Source organism: Ambystoma mexicanum, chromosome 9 (genome assembly GCF_040938575.1).
Source record: "Ambystoma mexicanum isolate Mex_15411 chromosome 9, UKY_AmexF1_1, whole genome shotgun sequence".
In the NCBI taxonomy this organism is placed as follows: Eukaryota; Metazoa; Chordata; class Amphibia; order Caudata; family Ambystomatidae; genus Ambystoma; species Ambystoma mexicanum.
Window position 1 is genome coordinate 88381438 of NC_090931.1, and position 15822 is coordinate 88397259.

Below are 15822 nucleotides of genomic sequence, written 5' to 3' on the forward strand. Positions count from 1 at the left end.
AGAAAACAAGAGAAAGTACATATTTAAAAAAGGTTGCAAAGGAACGGCTACTGAAGCAGATGGATTATTTGTGACTGCAAGTGAACATATCCATGCTCCAGATATTTCAAAATAGAAATTAGACACAAATTAGCTGCTATTAAAGGGGCCAACATCTAGCAATGCAACCACAAGTGGGATTTTAAGATAACATTTGGGAAACTTGCTTCACCTTGTATCCGGTCGGATACCAGGAATTACATTGCTTAACCTCTTTAGTGCCAAGGACGAGGTATCTCATCCTTGACATTAGGTACGCAGTTCCAAAGACGAGATAGCTCATCCTTTTTAGCACTCTGTTTTGAGCGATCCCTGCAAAGCAGGGATCGCACAAAACCATAATCCAACCCCCGGGCTATGTGAGGAGGAGGTTCCTCCTCACGGGCTGGAGGTTGGATTACCTTCAGTTTCACGTCGGCGTGCATAATGCACGCCGACGTGAAACTGAAAGTAATTTTCAACATGGCAGCCGAAAAAGGCTGCCGCAGTGAAAATGAAAGGTGAGTCTCCACATTTCTCCCCATCGATCTGCAGCACTATTGTGCCATTCAGATCGAGGGAGGTGTCAGTGGAAAGGGGACACTCTACCCTTTCCAATGAAACCTTTTTTAAAGCATTGCTGGGTGCGGATCGGGCGAGGAGTGCTTGATCCGTGCCCAGCGATTCCCACTAGACCACCAGGTATCTGTTTCTGTATGTAAGCAGCCCTCACCCCCCCAGCCCCCAAAGCATGGGGCCAATACCCTGGGGGCTGATGGGTGATCATCTGCCCCCGTGGAAGGGGGCAAACAAAAAAACAAAAAATAAACTGAGTTTTGGGTGCAGGTGGGGGCCACCAGCCACTAGCAATTTATGGGCAAATGAAAGGGGGGAGGGGGTGGCCCTCTCTCCCACACCCTAAGTGGATGGGGGGCAACTCATGTAGCTCTCCCTACGGGCAGATTTCTGCCCCTGGGAAGGGGTACAGGAGATGCCCCATATCCATTTGGGGTGGGGTGGAGAGGCCACTGGAAACATTGGTAGATCCACCCCATTAAGCCTGAGGCAGTACGTATGCACCCCCTGGGGGAAGATGTGCACACTCATGTGTCCATCTGACCTAGAGATGGGGCCAAAAAAATAATAAATAAATAAACAGAGTTTTGGGTGGGGGTGGGGGCCACTAGCTGTCAGGAATGTTTTGCCAAATGAAAGGGGGTGGATGGGGGGCACCTCATGTAGCCCTCCTTTGGACAGATTTCTGTCCCTATCGGCCCCCAGGAAGGGCTACATGAGATCCCCCCATATATTTGTGGGGGGTGGGGGCCACCAGAGATGTTGGTGCAGGCCCCCCCAAGCATGGGGCTGCAGGGTTGGGCCCCCCTGGGGGCCGATGGGTGCCCATCTGCCCCTAGGGAAGGGGTCCCAAACAAAACAACAACAAAAACAAATTATTTCAGGTGAGTGTGGGGGGGCCCAGGGCCACTAGACCACCAGGCTTTTTCTTATCATGAAAGGGGGTTGGCCCCCCCCCCACCCTAAGTGGATGGGGGCACCTCATGGAGCCCTGTGTGAGGGCAGATTTCTGCCCCTATCTGCCCCCAGGGAGGGCTACATGAGATGCCCACCCATCCATTTGGGATGGCAGGAGAGGGCGACCAGAAATCTTGTCACAGCCCCCCCAAAGCCTGGGGCAGTACGTCTTCCCCACCCTGGGGGCAAATGGGCACACTAATGTGGGGGGGCACTAAACCACCATGGATGTTTTTAGTGGAAAGGGAGGTGGCCCTCTCCCCCACATCTCAAATGGATGGGGGCATCTCATGTAGCCCTCCCTGGGGGCAGATTGCTAGTGCAATCTACCCCTAGGAAGGAGTACATGAGATGCCAATCCCTTTGGGGTGGGCGGAGAGGGCCACCTGAAAACATTGGAATGCCCCCCCAATGCTTGGGGCAGTACGCTTTGCCTATCCTGGGGGCAGATAGGGACACTAATGTGAAAGGGGCAAAATAATAAGAAAAATGTTTATAACTTATGTTGGGTGGGTGTGTGGGCCCACTAAACCACCATGGATGTTTTTAATGGAAAGGGGGGTGCCCACGGGTGTCTTCTTTTTGGAGGTGCATGGGGTTCCCAGTTTTCCTTGGTGGCTTCAACACCCTGGGCCCAAATCTGTAGGTTGTCACATGAGCAAAATCTGCTCTGTCGAAAGGCTTGGGCTTACCAGTGGGTCAGCCTTATCCTTTTGGTGCATCCATACATGTGAGGTACCGTTTTCATCGGACACCTGTGCGAACACAGGAAGGTAGGACATGTGGGGATGGTGGCGTGTTTCGGTGGCTGGGCAGAGTGAAATGTCTGAAAATTGTGATTTCTTTGACCAATTTTTGGATTTTGCCGGGGCTTGTGGGTAATACATTCTGAGGGATTCACAGAAGTCACACCTCTGTGGATTCCCACGGGTGTCCTCTTTTCGGAAATGCATGGAGTTCCCTGTTTTCCCTGGTGGCTGCGACACCCCAGGCCCAAATCTGTACGTTGTCCACATGAGCAAAATCCCGAAAAAATCTGCTCTCCCGAAAGACTTGGGGTTACCAGTGGTTTAGCCTTTTCCCTTTGCGCCCAGGTAAGTGCACCCACACATGTGAGGTACCATTTTCGTTGGGACACCTGTGGTAATGCGGGTAGGTAGGATATATAGTGTTGGCAGAATGTTTTGGTGGGTGGGCAGAGTAAAATGTCCGAACATTTGATTTGTTCGCCAAATTTAAGACTTTGGCAGGTTTTGTGGGTAATAAATCCTGGCGAGATTCGCACAAGTCCCACCTCTGTGGATTCCAACGGGTGTCTTCTTTACGGAAATGTATGGGGTTCCCTGTTTTCCTTGGTGGCTTCAACACCCAAGGCCCAAATCTGCAGGTTGTCTGCCCAAACCCTTTGGGCGTTACCAGTGGTTTAGCCGTTTCCCTTTGCGCCCAGGTAGGTGGACCCACACATCTGAGGTACCATTTTTGTTGGGATACCTGTGGGAATGCAGGATCGTAGGACATGTGTTGTTGGCAGAGTGTTTCGTGGGTGGGTGGAGGGAAATATCTGAAAAGTGTTTTTTTGTCCCTGAATTTCGGACTTTGCCGGGGATTGTGGGTAGTACATTTGGGGGAAATTCATATAAGTTAGACCTCTGTGGATTCCCACGGGTGTCTTCCTTCCGGAACTGCATGGGGTTCCCTCGTTTCCTTGGTGGCTTCAACACCCTAGGCCCAAATCTGTAGGTTGTCTCCCCAAACACTTTGGGGTTACCAGTGGTTTAGCCTTTCTTCTCTTTGCCCAGGTAGGTATACCCACACATGTGAGGTACCGTTCTCGACGGGACACCTGTGGGAACGGGGAAGGTAGGACATGTGGTATTGGGCGCATGTTTCAGTGGATGCGCAGAGTGAAATGTCTGAAAATTGTGATTTTGTTGCCAAATTTCGGACTTTGCCGGGGGTTGTGGGTCATAAATTCAAGGGCGATTTGCGCAAGTAACACCTCTGTGGATTCCCACGGATTACCTCTTTTCTGAAATTCATGGGGTTCCTTGTTTTGCTTGGTGGCTTTGATACCCTAGGCCCAAATGTGTAGGTTGTCCACAAGAGCAACATTTATCAAAATCGGCTCTGCCGAAAGACTTGGTGTTACCAGTGGTTTAGCCTTTTCCCTTTGCGCCCACGTAGTTGCACCCACACATTTGAGGTACCATTTACATCGGGACACCTGTGGGAAGGTAGGATATGTTGTGTTGGCTGCGTGTTTCTGTGGGTGGGCAGAGTGAAATGTCCAAAAATTAAACATTTTCCACAAAACATTTAAAACTTTGCCTGGGGTTGTGGGTAATACATCTGGGGCGATTCGCGCATTCACACCTCTGTGGATTTCCACGGGCGTCTTCTTTTCGGAAATTCATACAGGTCCCTGTTTTGCTTGGTGGCTGCGACACCCTAGGCCCAAATCTGTATGTTGTCCACATGACCAAGATCCCGCAAAATCTGCTCTGCCGAAAGAGTTGGGGTAACCAGTGGTTTAGCCTTTTCCCTTTGCACCCAGGTAGGTGCACCCACACATGTGAGGTAGCATTTACATCGGGAAACATCTGGGAACGTGGGACGGTAGGAGATGTTGTGTTGGCGGCGTGTAACAGTGGGTGGGCTGAGTGAAATGTCCAAAAATTGTGATTTTGTTTTGCAAAATTTCGGACTTTGCCTGGGATGGCGGGTAATACATTCTTAGGCGATTCACGCAAGTCAGACCTCTGTGGATTCCCACGTGTGTCCTCTTTTCAAAAATGCATGGGGTTCCCTATTTTCCTTGGTCGCTGTGACACCCCAGGCCCAAATCTGTAGGTTGTGCACAAGAGCAAAAGACTTGGGGTTACCAGTGGTTTAACCTTTTCCCTTTGCACCCAGGTAGGTGCACCCACACATGTGAGTTACCGGTTTTGTCGGGACACCTGTGGCAATGTGGGAAGGTTGGACATTTGTTGTGTTTGCATGGTTTTCAAAACGTTTTTCGACCATTTGCTGCTGCCCTTTAATTTCCCAAATGTAACCGACATTTAGTCGCTGCTTTAGGCACTATACACTTTTGTAACCTGTACAAGTCACCTACCCTTCAAAAGGGCTCCCTGTGTATGTATGCGTGCCCTTCCTCACCACATTTGTTTTCTTTACTTACACATTCTAAGTATGTCTGTTCAGGCCATAATCATAAAAAAGCTTTGTACCATGGGTCAGTTTTTGGCTTGTGGTATTGCTTGTTTTGTGAAACATTACGAAAAATGTGTGATTTCCTAAACTGGAAGAATCGGGGGAATGTAGCAGAGCATTGCTTTTCTCAAAATTCACAGAAGCCATTGCCTTACCAGGCCAACCATGTCCACCACATACCTTTTTTTCTCTCATTTTCCCAATGTTTCCCCAAACGATGGAATTTTTCCCTACATAGTTGTTGCCTGACCTGCGCAAATCACTGCTTCCTAAACTTGGAATTGCGTCTACATTTCAGAAATGTATGCCTTTCTGTCCTACCATTCAGCTTTGCTACCCTTTTCATCCATTCCGTCGACGCATGTCCTATTGGAAAAAAAAGCCAAAATTGCCTACCTCTCACAAAATGATTGGTTACCAAGTTTTATTTTTAATTAGCATATCGATATTTTACCTTTAAACTTTTTTATGCTATTTACTAAAAAAGAAAACAAATTTCCATTAAATTACAGCCAGAATTAAAAGGTATATAAAATCAAGAAAACAGAAAAAAGGAAGAGAAAAAAAAACAAACATAAAATAAAAATAATAATAAAAATAAAAAACAACAAATAAAAGTTACCCTTCCCAACGTTCCAATAAAAGCTCTAAATTTCCATCAATTTTTCATCTCATTTCAGTGAGTCTCTTCCTTTTATCTTCTTCCACTGTCAGTCTCTCAAAGATTTGTTTGACGAAAGCCAGCAAGGCTAAAATCTCTGTGGTTCTCCTCCCTTTTTAAATTTTTTTTTTTATTTATTTAGCTTGGCAGCACAAGAGCAGGCGAGCAACATACAAGGCAGGTTCAATATGGCAACAGTACACATAATGCAGGTGTTCAGAGGCAGCTTACAGCTTGAATATACATTCGGGGTGTACAAACAAAGTGGGTGCGGGATCGGAAGGCAGCAGTTCGGAGGGGGGATCAGGAAGGAGGGGGGTAGGACGCTGGAGACGTGGCTACAGATGAAGTATCCATGGAGGACATGTAGGATCGAAATTAGTGCCAAATATCTGGGTCAAGAGTGAGTTGGCTGTTGTAGAGGGGGAGCGGATGAAGAGAAGCGCATCATCGGCATATAATGACACTATGTCAGATTGACCTGCAGTTCGTAAGCCTCTATGCGCGTGGGATTGTCGTAGCATGTCCTCAAATGATTCCATCGCTAAAGCGAAGATTAAGGGGGATAATGGGCAGCCCTGCCTCGTCCCTCTAGCAACATGGAAAAGGGGAGAGTATCGTTCCTCAGTGCGGACCCTGGCCACCGGATCGGAGTATAGTAATCTGACCCAGGTGTCAAAAGATGGGCCAAATTTGCACTTTTCAAGAACCCGCCAGAGATATTTCCATGACACAGAGTTGAACGCCTTTTGCATATCAAGTGTTGCGGCTACTGTGTGGACATCGGGATATATTCTACTAATTATATTGAAGAGGCGTCTCAGATTCAGGGAGGTGGAGCGACCTGGAATAAAGCCAGCTAGACGTAGCACCAATAGTTTAGCGTAAATTTTGGCGTCACAGTTAATGAGTGAGAGTGGGTGGTACGATCCGCATTGTGTGGGGGGTTTGCCAGGTTTGAGTAAGACAGTTATCGTGGCTTCACGGAGAGAGGGGGGGAATTTGTCTGCCTCCACTGATTCTTCCCAGAGGGCTATTAGGCGGGGAAGTAGGAGAGACTTGTAGCGTTTATAAAATTCGATTGGAATATCATCCGAGCCTGGGGATTTCCCTGAGGAAAGTGAGTCTATGGCGTCTGAGAAATCTTCAGTGGTAAATGGAGAGTCAAGAGAGCCGATGGTCTCAAGAGAGAGCACAGAGAGGGGAAGGGCATCAAGGTAAGAATCTATCTCCGGTATCGGGGCGCTGTCCGCATTGGTATATAGGGTTTCATAGAAGGAAAGGAATGCAGAGTTGATGTCTTGCGATGAGGTGGCCAGAGAGCCATCAGCCTCTCCACCCCAGGGATATGTGGGGCACCAAGCTTGTGTGGGAGGAGCCGAGCCAGGAAGCAGCCAGGACGCTCACCTTCTCTATACCTTCTAGCGAGGCCAGGGTTATCCAAGAATTTCAGCTCGCGATCTGCCAGGGATTGAAACGTGTCGAGTTTCGCGCCTATGGACACTAGCGTGTCAGGAGTTTGGTGTAGGGAGCATTGGGCTTCGAGAGTTGATAGTGTGGACTAACTTTCTGCAATGCTCTTAGGAATCGCTTTAAGGGTGCTGTTTTCCTTGGAGAGCGCTATGGCCCTGATGTAAACTTTAAAAGATTCCCATAGGGTGGCCTGAGAGGATACCGAGTCAGTATTTATTTAGAAAAACTCCTCAATGGCTGTCTCCAGCTCAGAACTAAATACCGGGTCAAGGAGGGAGTGCGGTTTCATTTTCCAGTGTCTAGTCCGGTCGCGGTCTGGACCCCAGGAAAGTGTGATAGTTACTGGTGAGTGGTCTGAAAGGGTTAGGGGAAGGATCATTAGGCGGGTCACGTTCTTTATTAGCACATCAGATACTAGCCATCTATCGATTCGAGAATAGGAGTCATGTACCGAAGAGTAGAAGGAGTAAGATCGGGAGTCGGGATAGATAAGCCTCCATGCATTGACCAACGCTAATCTGGGAAGAGATGACAGTGTTGTATAGGCTGCTTTGGTAAGTTGGCGGAGTCTGGAGCCGGATCTGTCCAGATCCACATTGAAAATTGTATTAAAGTCCCCCCCCCAAAGAATCGGTATCAGAGGGAAGCGTGGAGGAGGGATGTGAGGTGCAAATGAAATTCTGGATCGTCGATGTTGGGACCGTAGATATTTAGTAGGATCACCTCACTGTTCTGAAAGGTATCATGAAGCAGCACATATCTGCCCTGGGGGTCGATCTGTGAGGATATGAGATCAATCTTAAGGCTCTTATGAATTAGGGTCATGACCCCGCAGCTTTGGGTAGAGTAGTTAGTAAAGTATCTCTGGGGGCCCCAAATCTTAGCAAAGTTTTCAGTGTTCAGTGCAAGCATGAGTCTCTTGCAGAAAAAGGATTTTGACCCTGTGACGTTTCGCCTGCAGTTGCAGTTGTCTCATCTTCTTATAGTTGCCCAGACCTCACACATTCCAACTCATAAGAGTTAGGTTATCTTCTGTTAAAAGTGTACACATATTCGTTGGGGAACGATGTTCGTCGGATCGGTGACCCTGGTAGATGATGGATCGATCTAGCGGCCCTGTAGTACCATCGGTACAACACTGCCTCACACTCAACCTCCTCTGTGGGCGCCAAGCCTTTTATAACATAACATTCAACAACCCTCACCCCCACCCACATCCCTCCCCAAACAGAGGAATGATAACCCTATACCCCATTAACCAGGTCCAAACAAAAGGCATCAACGCTGGGGGGCCTGTGGATCGGCCTGTTGGCGATGCTGCGGACCGGGAGGCAATTTAAGGATAAACATGGTGCCTAACAGTAACTTCATGCACAACTTAGAGAAGATTTTGTGCGAGTGAGCTCGGCACGGTCGCACAATAGTGAACCAGTTTGTTCATGATCGAGAGAAATAGTCACACGAGTTACAGATGTAGAGGGGTAACTAGTTTAAGTAATCGTTCAACAGAATGACATAACAGTCATAAACAAGTGGTGTAGAAGGGTGTTTAGCCATGAAAGTGTTCATCTATAAACCTGGAGGCCTCCCCCGGAACTGTGAAGAGAAACACCTGATTTGCATGTTCAACTCTCAACTTAGTACGATATAGCATGGAGTATTTAACACCATGGTCTCTTAGTCGCTTCTTTACGGCCAAGAAGGTTTTGCGCTCTCGTTGTACCGCTACCGAAAAATCGGGGTATAGATGGATCCTGGCGCCTCCCAGCAGGAGTTCGCCCTTAGCCCTTGCAGCTCTGAGAAGGGAGTCACGATCATGGAAATTCAGGATCCTGGCTATGATGGGGTGTGGGGGTGCGCCTGGCCTAGGCTTAGCCACCAAGGAACAGTGGGCCCTCTCAATAGCGAATTGCAAGGAGAGCTTCGGGGAATCAAGGAGTGATAGCAGTGTACGTTCGACATAGTCCTCCATGGGCTCATTGACACTGTCTTCGGGAACACTGATGATGCGGAGGTTATTTCGCCTCGAACAGGATTCCAGGTCCTCGTTCTTCTTCTCGATCTCGAGGAACCGGTTGGAGAGCGAGGAGACCTCCACACGGAGGGAGCCTAGATCATTTTCGGTAGCGCCCACTCTCGTCTCGATCTCAGCCACTCGGCCATCAATTTTCTCCATATGGGCTTTAATAGAGGAAATGGTGCCATTTATGTCATCCAGTTTACTGTGGAGCGTGGTGAAGCCCTCACGAATATACTCCATCATTTTTTGAGAATCTATTGGATCGGAGGCTGTTGAGTTGGAGGGTTCCTGTTCAGGCAGATCCCCCGGCGGTTTTTTACAGGGTCTTTGTAAACATGTTGATCTGACACTGCTTCTTTCCCGCTCCCTTAGTCATGTCGCCAAGTAGGGGGGCAAGCACCAGGGACCCGGGAATAGCGTACCAGGGTAAGTTGGGAGGGAAGAGTTGCAGGCGGCGAGTCGAAGGGTCACCCGGGAGGCTTCACAGGGTGACAGTAGAGTGCAGGATTACGGTAGGCGGTAGGGATCCTGGGTCACGATGGGTCCTTAAGGTATAGCTCTGGGGAGGCACATCGGGCTACGGAAGTATGTACGCACCAGGTGCTCAGTAGGTGGATCCCCCGGTGTAGACCAGCTTGGTGGAACAGGGCAAGTGAAAACCGGCTAACAGATTATGGCCTGCAGTAAGGGTACAGGTAACCCGTGTTCTCATCTCAGGGTCTGATGCAGTTGAGAGAGCCAGAGGGACCAGTTATTGCATCGGGGGCAGTAACACCAGGTGTCCAAGAGCAGGAGGTGTGGCCAGCTGAGGCGAGGAAGGGCACTATATGCCAGGCGGCAGGTGGCGGCAAGAATTCGGGGCCGGGAGTGACCTAGCATCCCTCAGTAGTGGATGGCCCCAGCTCAGCTGGCGTGGTTAAGGGGGTCCGCCCAGTACGCCGTCATTGAATAATGTTAGGTTGCAAGCACTGTGGTCCTTGGAGGCATATAGAACTGGGGCCGGAGACCCGTTGAATGTTTGCTGTACAGAGTAATGTTGCAATCACGATGGGGCTGGATGGGTTTCAGGGTTGAAGGCCACTCATGGATGCGTGGTGACCTTGTCTAGTGGCGTGGAGCGCAGTAGGGGGCCCGGTACAGGGACCGCGTTCCCCTAAGGTGGTGCCTGCTGGGTTGTGCTGGTATCGAGAGCTCCCGGTATCACAGAGGGTCAGGGGACCGGAGAAGCGCAGCCACAGACCCATAGGCGCTGGAAGAGAGGAACAGAAGAGGCATCAGTGGTGTATCCAGGTGGGTGGTGGTGAAGATCGATTGCAGGATCACAGCATCCGGGCTCGCAGCTGATGTTTATGGACTCATAGGAGTAAGGGGTAAAGATCCACAGTGAGGTCTTCACCTGCACATTTCAGTGAAGGATGAAGCGTTCAATGCTGGGAGGCTGTGGAAAGTACGGGTCATAGATGCAATACTAGGCATGTCATAACTGCCATAAGGCGAATGGGCCTGCAGACCAGGAAGGCCGCATCCCCCCAGCAATGCCCGGCGGGTCGTGATGGGGGCATAAGCCCGGGTGACTGGCATCGTGGAAGGAGAGCAGGAGGACTGCCCCAGATAGGTCTGATGGCATCCAGGAGGAGCGCGGGAGGGGCGTGGTTGTCAGCCGCACAATGAGGGCCTGTGCAGCCCGCAGCAAGCTCCCCCACAGTGAGGGTGTGCGGAGCACTCTGGGCCCCCCGTGGACTCACCACAGTCACCGAGGGAGTGGCAGCTCTCCCCGCACAGGTCCCAGGTGGGGCAATCCCCTGAGGCGCCGGACAACAGCATGCCGCCTAGGAGGGGCAGCGAAGCGTACTGCTCTGCTTTCAGAGGAGGGCCCCTGGCCCAAGGCAAGAGGCTGGTGTCCACGCACAGGAAGCCTCGCTCTCCGGAGGAGTGGATGAGAGGAGAGCACCACGCGGCCTCAGCACCCCTCCCCCACTGCAGGCCCTGGATCCACGGAGTCAGAAGCACTTGACTCTGGAGCGGAGGGGCAGACCGGAGGAGCGCAGGCTCCCGGTTAGTTTAACCAACAGGATTTCTCCGTGTTTGGGCTGAGTTGCGACGTTTGGGTCGGACAGCACCAGGCCAGGACCCCCACCCGCCGAGTCGGGTCCAGGATGCAGGGTTTGAAGGTGCACCAAAGGAGGATTTTGCAATGAAGGTGCCTCATTGGATCGGAGCTTGCAGTCAGGCGGCCATCTTTCACGAGCACAACAGCACCCCCTGTGGTTCTCCTCCCTTGACACAAGTTAGCCCAGAGTGAATTGGGGGATGTTATTGTTGAAATTTGAAACAGAGGTCACAGGTACATCGTTCTTAGGTCTTTCAGTGACTCACATTCTGTAGTTAGATGTTCAAGGGTTTCGGGCATGCCCTTACAGAGCTGACACGTGTAAATTCGCAAGGACTTCGTTTGTTGGATACAGATTAAAACGGAACCTCATGAAGTCTTGTCTCAGGGTCGGAAAGGGAAACTTTGTCAAGTATCTTGGAATCTGGCCTCGTTTCCTAGTGTCTTTCGTTATATCTCCACCACATTTCATGATCCAAATCCATTCACCAGTGTCTATCCAATCCTGATCATAAAGTTTCTTCTTGACAGGATCCGGATTTTCCAATAGGAGCTTTTCCCTCAATGCTAAGCTTTTTAGTATTTCTACACATGTAGATCTCCATTTGGTTAGGGACTTCTCACTGTTTGAGAAAATAGCCTTATGTAAGACTTCATACCCACCTTCACCTGGAGGTTGTAAACATTTCCCCAACAATGACAGAGATCTCCACACCATGATGAAGTACAATGACACCGTTCCCATTTCTCTCCTAATCACTTCAACCGGGAGAGAATTTGGCATGTTCAGGGCACGTCACCAAAACGCTCCCTCAACCTGACGCCACAGAGAGTCTGCAAGTTGTAGTTCAGTTTCAGAGCCATACGTCAGAATGGGAGTCACCTTGAGTTTATAGAAGTTGATGATGGGTAATAGAGTAAAGTTGCTGTAATTGCCATTAATTATTCTAGCCTGGGTTGCTAGGTTCATAACTTTTGACTTCACGGCCATTACCCCATGAGAGTTCACCATACTGCTGTTCACGGTTAGCCCCAAATACTGCATTGATGAGACCTCTAGTATTTTTACCCCCTGGAGACTCCAGCTTCTCTTCATTCTGCGAGTTCTATTTGCATCTCCTATGACCACGACTTTAGACTTCTTCGGATTGGTAGTTAGTGAATTGTCGTCCACATATTTGGACAAGGCATTGAACTGTCTCTGCAGATCCACTTCAGTTTGGTCCATGATTAGAAGGTCGTCAGCATAAAGTAGTCTTCCTACTGGGATAGCTGCAATCCTTGGGCAGAAGCATCTCACATCTTGAAATGCCTCCTCAATCTTGGATATGTAAAGGTTGAATATGGCTGGTGCTAATCTACAGCATTGTTTTATACCCGGTGATGTTCCAATTTCTCTCCACAGAGTTCCTGCCCTATCCAACCCTATTCTTAATGTTGATCCAGAATGCAGGAGTTCCAGGGCTTCTCTCAGATCTGTCGGACAGCCCCATTTTAACAGCTGTTCCCATAGAGTTTTCCTGTTTATTGAGTCAAATGCATGGGCCAGGTCTATTGATACTATGTACGTCCTGCTTTGATTAGTTACTTTTGCCCTGCATTTCAACAAGTTTATAAGAAAAAGGTTTAAGGAGGTTCCAGTACCTTTTTTAAAGCCATACTGCCTGCGTTCTTGGTGATGTGGTTGTTGGGACCATGCATTTAAATATTTCAGGAGTATGGCTGAACACAACTTTCCTACCATGTCCAAAAGAGCGATAGGTCTGTAGTTGGCAGGATCAGAACTACTGCCCTTTTTATTGATAGGGACCACAATTGACTTGTTCCAGGAAGTGGGTATTTTCTTTGTCATTTTAATTTCCTAAAACAGAGACAGCATGAAGTCGGCCCAATGCTCCAGATGTTGCTTCAGAATAGCATTTGTTAGGCCGTCACGGCCCGCCGCCCTTGATGAGCTTGCTTTTTTTATTAAGGTAAGTATCTCCTCCCTATCAAATTCGAAGGTCCAAGGTAAATTGGAGAGTGTAACCTTGTCGTGTCTTTCCCCTGTCTTGTTGGAAAGTAAACCCGCAAAATGTTTCTCCCATGTAGACGACGATATAGAGTTTTCAAGAATCGCGACTTGTGGAACCGTTGAAGAGTTCAGCAACTTCCAGATCTCAACCGTGTTTTTATTGGCCATCAGACCTAGCATTCTCTCCATGTCAGCCTGCAAGAGCTGATGCATTTTCAACCAATTTTTAAGTGACTGTTTCTCTTTTATTATCTTTTCACTTACATCAGGGAGCATTCCTTTTCTAAGTTGCACAGTTAGTTTTTTTATGGACTTTTTCTTTTCATAGATGTCCTTGTTGAAGACGTGTTTCCTTGTGAACACACTTTTCAAACCCTTTCCTGGCTTTGGCCTGAAAGATTTTCAAAGCCAGTGGATATTGAAGTAGTAATATAATTTTGCCATAACTGTCCCTGCTTTTGCCATTAAACAAGGACGTGGTTAGATTACTAAGGGCAGTAGAAGAGATTCTTAACCGGTTTAGACCCGGTGTTACCTCAATATTATCAGTATTGTACGAGTGAGAAAACTGGCCAAAGTATCTTTGACGTAACTACCCACCATCTCCAACAAATTGTGGTCACTATTGTTGCACGGTATCACTTCCAAGGGACTCATCTGGCCCAAAAGGATCTCTGATGCAAAAATGCAGTCAAGGATCTTTGTGTAAGGTCCTCTTTTCCAAGTTGCTTTTGGTGGGATGTCAACCCTTGTATTGCCATTCAACAGGTTTATATTTCTTTTTTGTAGGTATTCTCTCAAACTAATGCCCATTAATATCTTCGAGGTGGCAGCTCTTGGTGGATTATTTATCAGTTAATTCCTGGAATTAAAGCATTCAATGTTTAAGTCCCCACATACCAGAACCATCAATGTTGTTGTAGTTAGTTTTGGCTTCATCGATATAATTCATGACCGTTTCTGAAGCATTTACTGCTAATGGAAATGCAGGATTCCAGTAGATGTTACATATCAGTAGGTGCCAATTGTATTCAATATACCTTTTTACCAGCAACACAAATTGAATCAATGGCAAAGGGTTCTGTAAAGAGAGCTTAGTCCAACCATTTGTTCTTTTACACACTGTAATCAGTCCTGCCATAGGTCAACCTAAGTTCCCTTTAACAGCGGGGTTCAGGAATACTTCATAGCCTTCCAGGGATGGTTCCTCATTCAGCCAAGTCTCCTGGAGGCACAATATGTCGTATTTCTCAATTACAAGATCCCCTTCCCCAAATAGGTGCGCAAATCCCCTGGTGTTCCAAGAACAGATGGTCAGGTTCTGGAAGAGAACAGATTCTGTGCGCTTTGAACATCATGACTTCCTGGCCAGTGTACCCGCTAGCCAGCTCCAATCTTCTCTAGGGCTATCCGGGCGTGTCCCTCCAGGCTGTTTAAACAGTGGTAGGTCATTTCCCGGGTAATCTGTTTCTATGCAGTGTGACTCTTGTCTTTCTCCTACTGCTTGCTTCTGGCTTAATAATTCCTCCAGACGGACCTCCCTGCCTCTCAGGCTTGTAGACTTCCCATGTACCGGTTTGACAGAGCGATGACGATCCTCTTTGAATACAAATGTTGATGTCGAGACAGTATTTCTATTTCTTTTAGCCAAAAGCCCATGGTGAGGAGCCTATGACCTTCTTTGATGAAAGTGTCTTTAATTCTGTGGTCTGTTATATAGATCAGAGCTCTATCTAGGCACTTGTCCTCTGGAAATTCAATTAACAGTATATCCCTCGATTGTATTTTCTTGAAGTCCTCGACTGACCCAATGAGTCTCATAATAGTGGTTCTGTTGAGCATCAAGTTGTCTTTGATGTTTAAGACCATTACTAGCAGAAAACAAGAGGGGGACCTGTTGTAACAATTCTCAACCACCCTCAAATGCGAGGGAGACCTGTTGTCACAATTGTCAACCACTCTCATTATTCTAATGCTGTCTTTCTCTTGTGTTACGTGCCTTCCCCTCGATCTTTGAGCCGCCTCCTTCCTTTCCAGCTTACCATGTCTATTCTGATTCCAGATTTTGCACTCTTGTATTACCAGTTGCTCTGAGCCGAGATCGTCCTTTTTGGTTTCATCGTGGTTCTCATTTGTCTGGTCACTAGTGCTTGAAATCTTTTCTTTAGTTGAGTCCGTTGATTCAACAGTTCTGCAATCTTTAGAGAATCTAACCTCTAGAGTCTTTTTCGGAGAAGACCCCTGTTTATTACGTTGCTCCTGTTCCTCTTCCGATTCCTTGGCCTGGTCCCGTCCTCCTCGTCGGAGAGTTTAGAGTCAGGTTCTCCACTCTGTGACTGATTTTCAGACCCAATTGAACATATTGAATCTGAATCATCAGAATAGGTAGATAGATTTAGTAGGCAACCTCAATATCATCGTGCTGCCCTTGAACTTCAGGTAGTAGTATCGCAGTTTTTTGTACATTGACATCTTGGATCTCTTTCACACTTACGCTGGCAGTAGGCTTCTTTGATCCTCTGTCAAACATCTCTGGAGTTTCTGGTCTCTGAATATTTCAAACAGTAGTACTTACATTTGATTGTGTCCCCTTCATCATGTCTTGGTGGGCGCTACCATTCCCCCGATTTTCCTCACTTCAACTTGTGGCTTGGCTCGCTGTGTCTTGGCCGGTGTCTTTTCCGCCAGTACTTATTTTGCTTGCTCAAGTTTTTTCCGAAAGGCTAGTCTCTTCGACTGTGGGGAGTCTGTCTTTTTTACAAAGCCTTGGATGCCCTCAC